The following is a 14,709-nucleotide window of genomic DNA, read 5'->3' as shown; positions in this document are numbered from 1 at the left end:
CATCATCGAGTGCATTTGGTACATTCTGGATCTGCTGCCAACTCCAGGAGAGTGGATGGAGAAGGCCACTGTGTGTGACCTCTTTCAAAAGAATCCACACTCCCTCTCTGGGGACTCCTAGAAGAGATACAATGTTGCATGTGAGAAATTGTTGATTTAACCCATCAAAAGTCCCTTATCTGTCCGGTTGACTCATCGTATTGTAATTTCCTACATTTACCTGCATCTGACCTCGTTATGATGTACAGGTAACTGCCAAAATAATATACTGAACAAAAATATAAATGCAAAGTGCAACAATTTCAAAGATTTTACTGAGTTACAGTTCATATAAGAAAATCAATCAATTGAAATAAATGAATTAGCCCCTAATCTATGGATTTCACATGACTGGGAATACAGTTGGCCCTCAGGATCTCGTCACATTATCTCTATACATAAAAATTGCCATTGATAAAATTAAATTGTATTCATTGTCAGTAGCGTATGCCTGCCCATACCATAACCCCATCGCCACCAGACGAAGTCTGTGGTTGTGAGGCCGGTTGGACGTTCTGCCAAATTCTCTAAAACGACGTTGGTAGAGAAATGAACATTCAACTCTGGCAACAGCTCTGGTGGACATTCCTGCAGTCAGCATGCCAATTGCACGCTCCCTTAAAACTTGAAAAATCTGTGGTATTGTATTGTGTGACAAAACTGCACATTTTAGAGTGGCCTTTTATTGTCCCCAGCACAAGGTGCACCTGTGTAATGATCATGCTGTTTAATCAGCTTCTTGATAAACCACACCTGTCAGGTGGATGGATTATCTTGGAAAATTAGAAATGCTCACTGAAAGGGATGTAAACAAATTTGTGCACAAAACTAAAGAGAAATACGCTTTTTGTGCGTATGGATCATTTACTGGAACTATTGTTTTAGTTCATGAAACATGGGACCAACACTTTACATGTTGCATTTAGATTTTTGTTCAGTGTAGAAACACTTGAGTAAATGAGGGCTACAAAGTCTATTGAAAGCAGGTGCTTCCACACAATTAAGTAATTAACATCCCATCATGCTTAGGGTCATGTATTAGAAATGCTGGGCAGGTCATTATTTTGTCTACCATGGCTTCCAATTGGCTCATTCATCCCCTCTTCTCCCCTCTGTAACTATTCCCCAGGTCAATTCTGTAAGTGAGAATGTGTTCTCAGTCCACTTACCTGGTAAAATAATGGTGACATAAAAACAATAAAAATGCCCCCATAGGATGACAATGCCCCCATCCACAAGGCACGAGTGGTCATTGAATGGTTTGATGAGCATGAAAATGATATAAACCATATGCCATGGTCATCTCAGTCACAAGATCTCAAACCAATTGAACATATTCTGGAGCTGCGCCTGCAACAGCGTTTTCCACCACCATCAACAAAACACCAAATTATGAAATTCCTTGTTGAAGAATGGGGTTGCATCCCTCCAATAGAGTTCCAGACTCTTGTAGAATCTATGCCATGGTGTATTGAAGCTGTTCTGGGTTGTGGAGGCCCAACGCCCTATTATTAAGTAGGCTAGGAAGTTGGGCCTTTCATAAATCGAGGCTAGACAGCCCTCTGTGGACATTAGCCTGCCCTGAATACTCTCCTTAACCTGGAATGCATTCAAAATGGCACCCTATTCCCTATGTAGTGCACTAGAGCCCTATGGACCCTGGCCAAAAGTAGTGCACTACATAGGAAATAGGGTGCCATTTGGCACACAAACTCCTCTCCTTTTAATAATCCTCCATCCACACATACTGTAAGTGGCTTGTCTTTTTAAACTACACAGAGCTGAAATATCAATTACACACTTGTTCAAAGACTTCAAGTCTAGTCTAAGTCGTCTCCTCTTGTCTCATATCACATTGCTTAGCCCGCTCACTGCATCCGAGGCAGCGAGGTCAAGTCTATTCACGTTGATGTGCTCTATATGGAGTCACAGTGCATACACTGTATGTAACTTGTCCGTCAAAGAAAGTTAGATTAGCAAAGCAATAATGAGCTTGATGTTATTGCTTTCTTGCATTTGTAGGCTGCTACTATATGTTCAACTAGTGAGAGGACTCAGCCGTGTTCTGTAATAACTTGTAGCTCAAGTTAAAGTCACAGATCAGCGTCAACTTCATCCTATTCCTAGTTCAGCACCACATCAACAGGAGCGATCTTGATGTGTTCATTCAAATAAAGATGATCTTTAATCTGATCTAGGACCTGATTAAAAAAAAAAACACTCCTGGCTCCTACGCACATCCATTATCGTTCATCCTTTATCAAACTGTAGGTAGGCTACGGTACACCCGAGGGCAGAAGGCACTGTAGCGACAACTATTTACTCACAGTCCCTGTTCCAATCGAGATTCTGAAGGCAGAGCACTTCTTTTCCAAGGAGATGGCAGAGATGGAGCACCATTATGATTATGTACCATCAGTCCTTGACATCTGAGACTTATTCTCATTATAATAAATAGCTACACTTCAGAACAGCATCTACAACACAAGGTAAAAACAATGCTCGACACGTTGTCCTGCCTAGTCCCAGTTGGCAAGATGGCACAAGCAAATCTAGTACCAGGTTAATATTGCCCACTTCACCTGTTCCAATTCTGTCACATTTGTAGGCTACAGGCTACAGAGGTACAAGTGTGGTGGACAGATCATAGGCCGTATATTTATTTTAGTCAGTTGGTAGATGTTTGTGTTCAGAGCAACTTATATGTAATACAATGCATTCCATAAGTGGGTTCAGTCATAGAAATATATTCTATAGCTATGGGTTCAGCAACAGCATATTCATTATGCATCATAATTCTCTGTCTGGTTTTACCCCTTAATATGCACTGGTCACCATTTAGCTCAGAATTTGGAAGACGTTAAATGCAGTGAAATCCTTAGTACTCCATTAAAAAGGTGTGGAAATGAAGGTGTTAAACAAGCCATAAATCCATGTCCACAGAGTGTCTTGATATATTTTAAATGTCATATTTATTTAACTAGGCAAGTCGTTGAAGAACAAATTCTTATTTACAATGACGGGCCTACTCTGGCCAAACCCGGACGACACTGGGTGAATTATGCACTGCCATATGGGACTCCCAACAATGGCCGGATGTGATGAAGCCTGGATTTGAACCAGGGACTGCAGTAACGCCTCTTGCACTGAGAGGCAGTGCCTTAGACTGCTGCCCCATTCAGGAGCGCCAATATCACAATATTTGTATAGTCAATTTGATGCTGGATCAATTTGGAAAACGCATATGATTTATTCTGTTTGTTCTAATCGGGATATTTGCTGTAGGGGTGCATTCATTAGCAACACTGGATGCCGAGCTCACTACCCCTCTGATGGAGAGGAATTTTTCGCTTTGAATCGGGACGCTGTTGTAGGTTTATTTCTTATTAGGGGAGAGTGGGGTAAGTGGAGCCAAAGGGGTATGTTTAGCCACCCTTGTTTCTAGGAAACCATACACAAAATGTGTAATTTCAACAAATACACTGCTCAAAAAAATAAAGGGAACACTTAAACAACACAATGTAACTCCAAGTCAATCACACTTCTGGGAAATCAAACTGTCCACTTAGGAAGCAACACTGATTGACAATAAATTTCACCTGCTGTTGTGCAAATGGAATAGACAACAGGTGGAAATTATAGGCAATTAGCAAGACACCCCCAATAAAGGAGTGGTTCTGCAGGTGGGGACCACAGACCACTTCTCAGTTCCTATGCTTCCTGGCTGATGTTTTGGTCACTTTTGAATGCTGGCGGTGCTTTCACTCTAGTGGTAGCATGAGACGGAGTCTACAACCCACACAAGTGGCTCAGGTAGTGCAGCTCATCCAGGATGGCACATCAATGCGAGCTGTGGCAAGAAGGTTTGCTGTGTCTGTCAGCGTAGTGCCCAGAGCATGGAGGCGCTACCAGGAGACAGGCCAGTACATGAAGGAGACGTGGAGGAGGCCGTAGGAGGGCAACAACCCAGCAGCAGGACCGCTACCTCCGCCTTTGTGCAAGGAGGAGCAGGAGAAGCACTGCCAGAGCACTGCAAAATGACCTCCAGCAGGCCACAAATGTGCATGTGTCTGCTCAAACGGTCAGAAACAGACTCCATGAGGGTGGTATGAGGGCCCGACGTCCACAGGTGGGGGTTGTGCTTACAGCCCAGCATTTGCCAGAGAACACCAAGATTGGCAAATTCGCCACTGGCGCCCTGTGCTCTTCACAGATGAAAGCAGGTTCACACTGGGCACATGTGACAGACGTGACAGAGTCTGGAGACGCCGTGGAGAACGTTCTGCTGCCTGCAACATCCTCCAGCATGACCGGTTTGGCGGTGGGTCAGTCATGGTGTGGGGTGGCATTTCTTTGGGGGGCCGCACAGCCCTCCATGTGCTCGCCAGACGTAGCCTGACTGCCATTAGGTACCGAGATGAGATCCTCAGACCCCTTGTGAGACCATATGCTGGTGCGGTTGGCCCTGGGTTCCTCCTAATGCAAGACAATGCTAGACCTCATGTGGCTGGAGTGTGTCAGCAGTTCCTGCAAGAAGAAGGCATTGATGCTATGGACTGGCCCGCCCGTTCCCCAGACCTGAATCCAATTGAGCACATCTGGGACACCATTTCTCGCTCCATCCACCAACGACACGTTGCACCACAGACTGTCCAGGAGTTGGCGGATGCTTTAGTCCAGGTCTGGGAGGAGATCCCTCAGGAGACCATCCGCCACCTCATCAGGAGCATGCCGAGGCATTGTAGGGAGGTCATACAGGCACGTGGAGGCCACACACACTACTGAGCTTCATTTTGACTTGTTTTAACCTATTACATCTAGACGTTCCGCTAGCGGAACACCTGCTCCAATATCCAATGATAGGCGTGGCGCGAATTACAAATTCCTCAAAAATACAAAAACTTCCATTTTTCAAACATATGACTATTTCACAGCATTTTAAAGACAAGACTCTCCTTTATCTAACCACACTGTCCGATTTCAAAAAGGCTTTACAGCAAAAGCAAAACATTAGATTATGTCAGCAGAGTACCAAGCCAGAAATAATCAGACACCCATTTTTTCAAGCTAGCATATAATGTCACATAAACCCAGAAGACAGCTAAATGCAGCACTAACCTTTGATGATCTTCATCAGATGACACACCTAGGACATTATGTTATACAATACATGCATGTTTTGTTCAATCAAGTTCATATTTATATCAAAAAACAGCTTTTTACATTAGCATGTGACGTTCAGAACTAGCATACCCCCCGCAAACTTCCGGGGAATTTGCTAACAATTTACTAAATTACTCACGATAAACGTTCACAAAAAGCATAACAATTATTTTAAGAATTATACATACAGAACTCCTCTATGCACTCGATATGTCCGATTTTAAAATAGCTTTTTGGTGAAAGCACATTTTGCAATATTCTAAGTACATAGCCCAGCCATCACGGGCTAGCTATTTAGACACCCGGCAAGTTTAGCACTCACCAATATCAGATTTACTATTATAAAAGTTTGATTACCTTTTGTTGTCTTCGTCAGAATGCACTCCCAGGACTGCTACTTCAATAACAAATGTTGGTTTGGTCCAAAATAATCCATCGTTATATCCGAATAGCGGCGTTTTGTTCGTGCGTCCCAGACACTATCCGAAATGGTAAATCAGGGTCGTGCGCATGGCGCAATTCGTGACAAAAAAAATCTAAATATTCCATTACCGTACTTCGAAGCATGTCAACCGCTGTTTAAAATCAATTTTTATGCAATTTATCTCGTAGAAAGGGATAATATTCCGACCGGGAATCTCCTTTTCGGCAAACAGAGGAAAAATCACAAAGACGGGGGCGGCCAGTGCACGCGCCTAAGCCCACAGTCCCTTGATCGGCCACTTGAGAAAGGCGATAATGTGTTTCAGCCTGGGGCTGGGATGACGACATTCTGTTTTTTCCCGGGCTCTGAGCGCCCATGGAAGACGTAGGAAGTGTCACGTTAGAGCAGAGATCCTTTGTAAAAGATAGAGATGGCAAAGAAGTTCAAGAAATGGTCAGACAGGCCACTTCCTGTAAAGGAATCTCTCAGGTTTTGACCTGCCATTTGAGTTCTGTTATACTCACAGACACCATTCAAACAGTTTTAGAAACTTTGGAGTGTTTTCTATCCAAAGCCAATAATTATATGCATATTCTAGTTACTGGGCAGGAGTAGTAACCAGATTAAATTGGGTACGTTTTTTATCCAGCCGTGAAAATACTGCCCCCTAGCCATAACAGGCGAAGGACATTACATCAAAGTTGGATCAGCCTGTAGTGTGGTTTTCCACTTTAATTTTGATTGTGACTCCAAATCCAGACCTCCATGGGTTGATAAATTGGATTTCCATTGATTATTTTTTTGTGATTTTGTTGTCAGCACATTCAACTATGTAAAGAAAAAAGTATTTAATAAGATTATTTCTTTCATTCAGATCTAGGATGTGTTGTTTAAGTGTTCCCTTTATTTTTTTGAGCAGTATATTTTGGAAGATGTCCTCGATTCATGGAGTCTGTGAAGGAAGAAACCACATGGAAAAAGTGGTAAGCAAGTTGGGTCCAAAAAACTGATTTTCACCAAGTCAAATTAATTTGTGTTAGAGGTTTCATGATGCTTGTGTCTAAACCAAAGTTGGGGTCTCTATAATCTTCATTATGAGGCCCTAAACTTAGCATGAAAGTGCATATTTTTAGCTGTGTGGGCTAATATAGTCAAAATGTTTGCCTTGGGGTAAGTTGAGCCAATGGCAAGTTGATCAAATAGAATTGTTTTCTTTCCAGGCATAATGCAAGCCATTGTCGCTGGGATATGAGGTAACAGGGCCTGGCCTATGTTAAAAGTGTAAAAAAAAAAAACACACAAAAAAATATTACAATGTTATTAGGTGTTAAGCCTGTGTTAAAATATGCTTAAAATTATTAAAAGACAAAAGGTAGTGGTAATATTTCATTCAGTGAAGAAATTTGTAGGCTTAAGAGGTGCAAAGAGACCACTTTTTTTTGGACAAGCTATGTTTTAAAAACTTCAATGTTTACATGAATTCTGATTATACACAACATCTTGAAATATATTATTATTTCTAACAAAGATATTTAAATATATTTCCCTTGACGGAGTAATGATGAATGTAAAAAATGACTCAACTTAGCCCACTCTCCCCTAACTGTTCTCATCAAAAAACATGACGTGTGTGTGTGTGTGCATGCGTAAGAGAGCGCAGAGTGAAAGATCATGATGGGCAGAGAAGTTGGGCAATGGAAACCCAGCCACACATAGAAAATAATTGTGAGAATTGTGTTATTCTCTATTCAAGCAACCTATTAAAACAGGCTTACGTTATGCCACATATGAGATAGACAAGGTATCTGTGTGCAGCCGAGCAACCAAGATCCATTAAAGGAGACAGGATGATTCATACCTATCCGAAACCACCATAAGGGGTCTAATCGATAGGGGGGGGGGGGGGGGTCTCCTCTGTCACGATATGCTTAGCTAACCAGCACTCTGCTCCCCTCCCCTTGTACTTGACAGTGATATTCAATCCTATTCAATTAAAGAGACCTTGGGTGTTTTTTTCCTGTGGAACCCTGCAATGCCGTAGGTAGGCGGTAACTCTGTTGTATCTGTCACTAGTTGCGGGGAAAGATTTCTGATTGCACCTGCTGCGAGGGGAAGAAAGGGTGGCTGGTTGTGTGTGTGTGTGTGTGTTCTGTTCTTGAAGAGGTACTGTAGATTTCCTCCATTTGAGACTTCAGAAACATGTAGAAGCTTGTAGATATGTCACACAGACCAGTACAATGAGATCGAGTGCTTTACAGTACTTTCATTCTCAGAGTTGACCGCCCCCACCTACGTCTATTTATTATAAGACCTATTTATTCTCCTTCTGTGGCTAAGCAGTGACTGGGAGTAGGAGAGAGAGTGGGGGGAGATGCATAAATTATCTGACAGTTCGATTTCCGCTCGCCTCTAGAAGTAAATGTGTTCCAGCTAATAAAAGGCTTCTAGTACGACTGACCACAGTTGCGGTGGCAGACAGGGCATGCATGTAAAGGCTTGGTTAGAGGGGGTAGAGGACAGCCCTCGAAGCATGCTTCTTCTCACACTTCAATTCCAGTTGTTGTTTATGTTGTTTATCAATGCAGTGGGACCTGAAGGATGGATGTTACCCTTCTTCAGGGTTTTCATTTGGTCCTTGAAACGTTAGTGTCAAACTATATCCACCTGTACTAACCCAAAACACATGCATGTATGGTTTGCTGTAACGTAAAGTTGATGGGTGATACAGTATTTGTACTGTAGGAAAGGGAGTCAACAAAAATCTGATATCAGAGACATATACGACCCATTTCACAGTGTTTTAGTAGCTCGACACAGCCAAGTCTGCGCCACTGTTACCATAGCAACGTGGTGCCTGACTAGCTCTCCATTGATAGATGAGTAGACTGAAGTTTCCTTTGTCTTTCTGTAAGGCTTACGCACCTGAACATTCCCTGACATCGGTGGTGTTGTTCTTCAAATTACCCAAAGCGCAACAAGTGGAATGACTGATGCACGATGGCGCAATCAACTTTCAGTAACGATACAACATCATAATAACTTGATTAGTATAGCTCTATGGTAGCCATGGTGACAAAGGGAAAATTGGCCTTTGGAATTAACATACGATTTAATTTGTGTCTAGCCATGTGTTGTGATCTATTCTGAGCATTAGTGCATGAAAATAATATATTATATGTGTGTTAAATGGTTTGACCAATTATATGTTGTTGGTGTCTTTACAGCACCATAGCAATGAAATGAGAATGCTACATCATGCATGCATGATAAACCAATTTGAGCAGGTATAATTGAGACAATGTGCCCTGAATGTAACTGCAATCATATCCAATAAGGCTTTGGGGTTATTTTGGGTAGAATCGACAGAAAGAAGTGTAACACAGGACATATAGGTTAACAATGGGATACCGTTTCTTATTCTTTCAAACCAATTTATTGTTATAATCAACACTGCTAAATCGTTGGACAACAGATATTGTCTCAAACCCAGAACGCCAGAAATCAGTCAACATCAGGGTGCAAGTGTCACGTTGTCCACAGTATGCCTTTCTATAAATTAAATGGAATGTCTCCCCATATGTCCATACATTATCCCTTTTCCTTGTGTATGTAATGTTGTTGTTGTTCCATCCTTTTATATGCACAAATTAACAGACAACACTGAAGAAGTAAGCTTTCACACACATTACTTACAGTATGTGTGACATTCAGCGCAAGCAAACAGGGAAAGTGTTTGGTTTCCCTGGCAACCTGGCTCATTGGATGAAACAGTCTTTCTATACAGCAGTAGTAGCTAACATACCAACATGCCAAGACATCATTAAAGAGAGTGCTGCTTGGACAAAACCTATTTGTTGGTATATGAATGAAAGGTAATTTTATATACAGTACCAGTCAAAAGTTTGGACACACTTACTTATTCCAGAGTTTCTTTGTTTTTACTATTTTCTACATTGTGGAATAATAGTGTAGACATCAACATTACGAAATAGTACATATGGAATCCTGTAGTAAACAAAAAAGTGTAAAACAAATCAAAATATATTTTATATTTGAGATTCTTCAAAGTAGCCACCCTTTGCCTTGATGACAGATTTGCACAATCTTGGCATTCTCTCAACCAGCTACATGAGGTAGTCACCTGGAATGCATTTCAATTAATAGGTGTGTCTTGATAAAAGTACATTTTTGGAATGTCTTTCCTTCTTAATGTGTTTGAGCCAATCAGTTGTGTTGTGACTAGGTAGGTGTGGTATACAGAAGATAGCCATGTTTGGTAACAGACCAAGTACATATTATGGCAAGAATAGCGCAAATAAGCAAAGAGAAACGACAGTCCATCATTACTTTAAGACATGAAGGTCAGTCAATCTGTAAAATTTGTGCAGTCACAAAAACCATCAAGCGCTATGATGAAACTGGCTCTCATGAGGACCGACACAGGAAAGGAAGACCCAGAGTTACCTCTGCTGCAGAGGACAAGTTTATTAGAGTTACCAGCCTCAGAAATTGCTGCCCAAATAAATGCTGCAGAGTTCAAGTAACAGACGCATCTCAACATCAACTGTTCAGAGGAGACTGATGAATCAGGTCTTCATGATTGAATTGCTGTAAAGAAACCACTATTAAAGGTTACCAATAAGGAGGAGAGACTTGCTTGGGTGAAGATACATGAGCAATACACATTAGACCAGTGAAGTCCAAATTTGAGATTTGTTTCCAAACACCATGTCTTTGTGAGACGCAGAGTAGGTGAACGGATGATCTCTGCATGTGTGGTACCCACCGTGAAGCATGGAGGAGGAGATGTGATGGTGTGGGGGTGCTTTGCTGGTGACATTGTCAGTGATTTATTTAGAATTCAAAGAACACTTAACCAGCATTGATACCACAGCATTCTGCAGCGATGCACCATCCCATATGGTTTGCATTTAGTGGGACTATTATTTGATTTTCAATAGGACAATGACCCAACACACCTCCAGGCTGTTTGACCAAGAAGGAGAGTGATGGAGTGCTGCATCAGATGACCTGGCCTCCACAATCACCCGACCTCAACCCAATTGAGATGGTTTAGGATGAGTTGGACTGCAGAGTGAAGGAAAAGCAGCCAACAAGTGCTCAGCATATGTGGGAACTCCTTCAAGACTGTTGGAAAAGCATTCCTCATGTAGCTGGTTGAGCGAATGCCAAGAGTGTGCAAAGCTGTTATCAAGGCAAAGGGTGGCTACTTTGAAGAATCTAAAATCTAAAATATATTTTGATTTGTTTAACACTTTTGTGGTTACTACATGATTCCATATGTTATTTCATAGTTTTGATGTCTTCACTATTATTCTACAATGTAGAAAATAGAAAAAAATAAGAAAAACCCTTGAATGAGTAGTCTAACAGCATCTCTACAAGCTTCAGTGTTGTGGTCCTATGCGTAAAGGATGCATGGTTTGCTTGATGAGAATCAATGTGGCTTTGAATACAGTATTGTCTTTTTTTAAATTAAATATTGCCTGTGCATACAACCACATAGTGTGGTCTGGTCTTGCTTTACGCCTTTGCTTTGGAAAATCATTGTTTTATCTATGTTTCATGTGCAAAATGGAATGAAATGGCAATGTGTTTCCTGAGGTTTTACTTCTCGTTTAATATGCAGAATCAGTTTAAAGTAATTGGAGGAAATCAAGGGACATCTACCATAGAGGTGTTTTCTTCTTCATGTGAAGCCATCTATAGCAGACCCTCCCTCTCAACCTGACACCCTCCTTCCCCCACCCAAACAACCAACCAATACATAGCACATACCCGACAGACTGAGGGAAATAAAACAGGGACGGGAGAGGGTGGGTGTTGTCAGGGACTGAAGTCTTCTGTTTTTTGTGCTGCTTCAGAGCAGCTGCCGGAATAGCCCCTGACCCCCAGACCCAAAGGAATCCCACAATGCCTCACTCAACCTCAGTGGTCCCCTCGAGCCACCTCATGGCCACACTGCTACACGAAACAAGAGCACGATCAGCCTACAGTTGGCTGAGGAGAGAAGCTCAGCTAGGTTCTGCTCATCTAGCTATGTGTCATACTATCCACGTTCGGTACACTTGATTACTGATGTGGAGTTAAATTGTGAAAAATAAATAAGGAAGATAAGATAAAAATGAGATTCCCCCGATGAGCATCACCAGTTGAGAGATCAAAGAACAGACCAAATTATTATTATTATTATTTTTAATCTCAGGTGTAATGGCAAGGATGCAAATTGAGAAAATATAAGACACGTTTCCAAAAGTGTCTGTTTCGTGTTCTTAGATAGCAAATATTGTCATTTTGATGTTGACCCTCACTCTGCTGCTATGTTATGGTAGTAGCACATTTGTTATTGTCATAAAACTGTCTTTCGACTGTTATAGATGCCCCAACAGATGTCACATGCTGCCATAACATTGTTCTTTATTTAGAGAAAGAGGGAGACAGAGACAGAGAGAGGATGTTTGCCAATCTGCCACAGACAAAGATAATATGTGTAAAGGGTGATTGTATACAATGGTATACAATGGTTGATACCCAGATATAGTATGCTCTGGTGTAATTTTGAGACTTCACATACTTTACAGGGACATGCATATTTGGGTCATATCCAAGTGTGCATTTATGTGTGCATGTACGTATGAGTTAGGGGAGGTTGGTTGGCAGAGAGACACATTGACTCTCACTTGAGGCTATTTCCTGTTTAGGATTCAATTGGTGGGTTCCCACCATCCTTAACATAGCTTCAGGTGCTACTTTAAAAAAACATTAGACAGACTAAGCTTTCCCTCTGTGCCATAGGGGAATTCAATTCCGAGCAGGAATCAGCCTGTGCAGTATTGAACAAAAATATAAACGCAAAATGTAAAATGTTGGTTGCATGTATCATGAGCTGAAATAAAAGATCCCACAAATATTCCATATGCACACAAAGCTTATTTATCTCAAATGGTGTGCACAAATGTGTTTACATCCCGGCTAGTGAGCAATTCTCCTTTGCCAGAATAATCCACCTGCCTGGTCTGGCATATCAAGAAACTGATTAAACAGCATGATCATTAACACAGGTGCACTTTGTGCTAGGGACAATAGAAGTCCACTCTAACATGTGCAGTTTTGTAACACAACACAATGCCACAGATGTCTCAAGTTTTGAGGGAGCGTGCAATTGGCATGCTGACTGAAGGAATGTTCACGAGAACTGTTGCCAGACAATTAAATGTTGATTTCTCTACCATAAGCCACCTCCAACGTCATTTTAGAGAATTTGGCAGTACATCCAACCGGCCTCACAACCACAGACCACGTGTAACCATGCCAGCCCAGGATCTCTACCTCAGGCTTCTTCACCTGCGGGATCGTCTGAGACCAGCCACCCAGACAGCTGTTGAAACTGAGGAGTATTTCTCTCTGTAATAAAGCACTTTTGTGGGGGAAAACTAATTAAAATTCGCAGGGCCTAGCTCCCCCTGGCTGCGCCCCTGCCCAGTCATGTGAAATCTATAGATTAGGGCCTAATGAATTCATTTCAATTGACCGATTTCCTTATATGAACTGTAACTCAGTAAAATCGTTAAAATTGTCGCATGTTGCATTTATATTTTTGTTCAGTATAGATAAGTGACACATACTCAGGGCAGCGCAGGGAACGGGTGGTGGCTTACAGCTAGCTGCAGCTTGCAAACAGTGACAAATCCACTTTTCGTAAAAGCCTTGTAGCAGTCATAAGGACAAAGATTCAGATGGAGGGATGCAGGTTTACGTACAAAAGTGGTTGGTTTTCATTGCACAGTGCTGGTGATGGTGACACATTTACAATAAAAACAGCTGACTTTATTAAATTGTCAGCACACAAAATGTAGTCTTCAAAAGCAAAAACCCTATAAGCACGCAAAACCTGTCTTTACCAACAAGATGAGTCTACCAGGCTCGAATACAGCCTCCCCTAACAATTACCAAAACCCAAATGAGGATAGCATACCCAAATGGGCACTTAAATACATTTGGCCACACCTATTCTGGCACACAGGCCAGGAGCATACATCTATGTGCGCTGAATCAAATCGCACATGTTCACAGTGACAAGACAGACTGAGAAGCTCCCAGGACTAAACAGCAAACAAATACATCTTACCAAAATAAAATTATCTTAACAACTTCCACCTTGTGAGTGTTGCGAACGCTCATGTGCACTATAAACATCGCGTCCACTCAGGATGGTAAGAAAAGGCAAATGAAAATGTAACAATGTAGCCTGTATCAAACATAAATCAGAAATGCCTTCAATGTTGCAATAAACGGTAAGGGAATGGTGAAACGCTAGCAACTATTATAGTGCATATGGATTTAACACATATTCTTTAACTTGTGAAAGCAACCACAAATATGTTCATTGTGAAAACAAACGACTCAACTAGTGTGAGTTTGGAGAGCACACAAGTGAAAAGACGCGCCAGTGCATCTTCAACCAAAAGTTAAGTCCTCAGGCTTTCTCTGCACAACCCAGGGCCTGATTTCCCAAAAGCATCTTAAGGCTAAGTTCATCGTTAGAACCTTTTGTAGGAGCATTGGTAAAAATCTGTAAGCGGTTTACCAAAACCATTGTTCCCAAAGTTGCACTTAAATGCTTTATTTACCGACTGCCTCGGACCACTCGTAGAACAGCCAAGTGTCTCCTTTGGGGCTTTTTTTGTAGTTTATATAGCTACAGAAGATCTCCACTAAACACACAATCAAGATGTTTATCTGTCTCTTTGTGATTGCCGATAACTTCAGAACAAAGTTGACTACAAATACATAGTTAAAAAATACCATCATTACAAACAAGTGAAGGATAAAAAGATGAATCAAATGAAAACTGAGATGACTGCATTACACAGATAAATACAGTATAGGGTACATAGACCTATATATTTAAATCATATTGAAATCCATTTCATATTCATTAAATTGAGCTCCATTTTTGCTAAATGTAGACTAGCCTACTGTCTCTAAGTTTTGCCTCAATATATTTTATGATTGATAACAACACAGTAATGTGCCAAATCTTGATTTAGTCCCTAGTCAGA

At 41.4% G+C, this 14,709-nt stretch overlaps 1 protein-coding gene across 4 annotated transcripts in view; it reads left to right on the top strand.

Annotated features, from left to right (window-relative positions):
- Window positions 1–14,709, top strand: part of LOC106611560 (glutamate receptor 2) — an 81,217-nt gene that overhangs the window by 3,229 nt on the left and 63,279 nt on the right. The window lies entirely within an intron of this gene.

This window comes from Salmo salar, chromosome 09 (assembly GCF_965601325.2).
Source record: "Salmo salar chromosome 09, fSalSal1, whole genome shotgun sequence".
NCBI lineage: Eukaryota > Metazoa > Chordata > Actinopteri > Salmoniformes > Salmonidae > Salmo > Salmo salar.
Note: the sequence above shows the minus strand (reverse complement) of the source record. Positions and strands in the feature narration are given on the sequence as shown.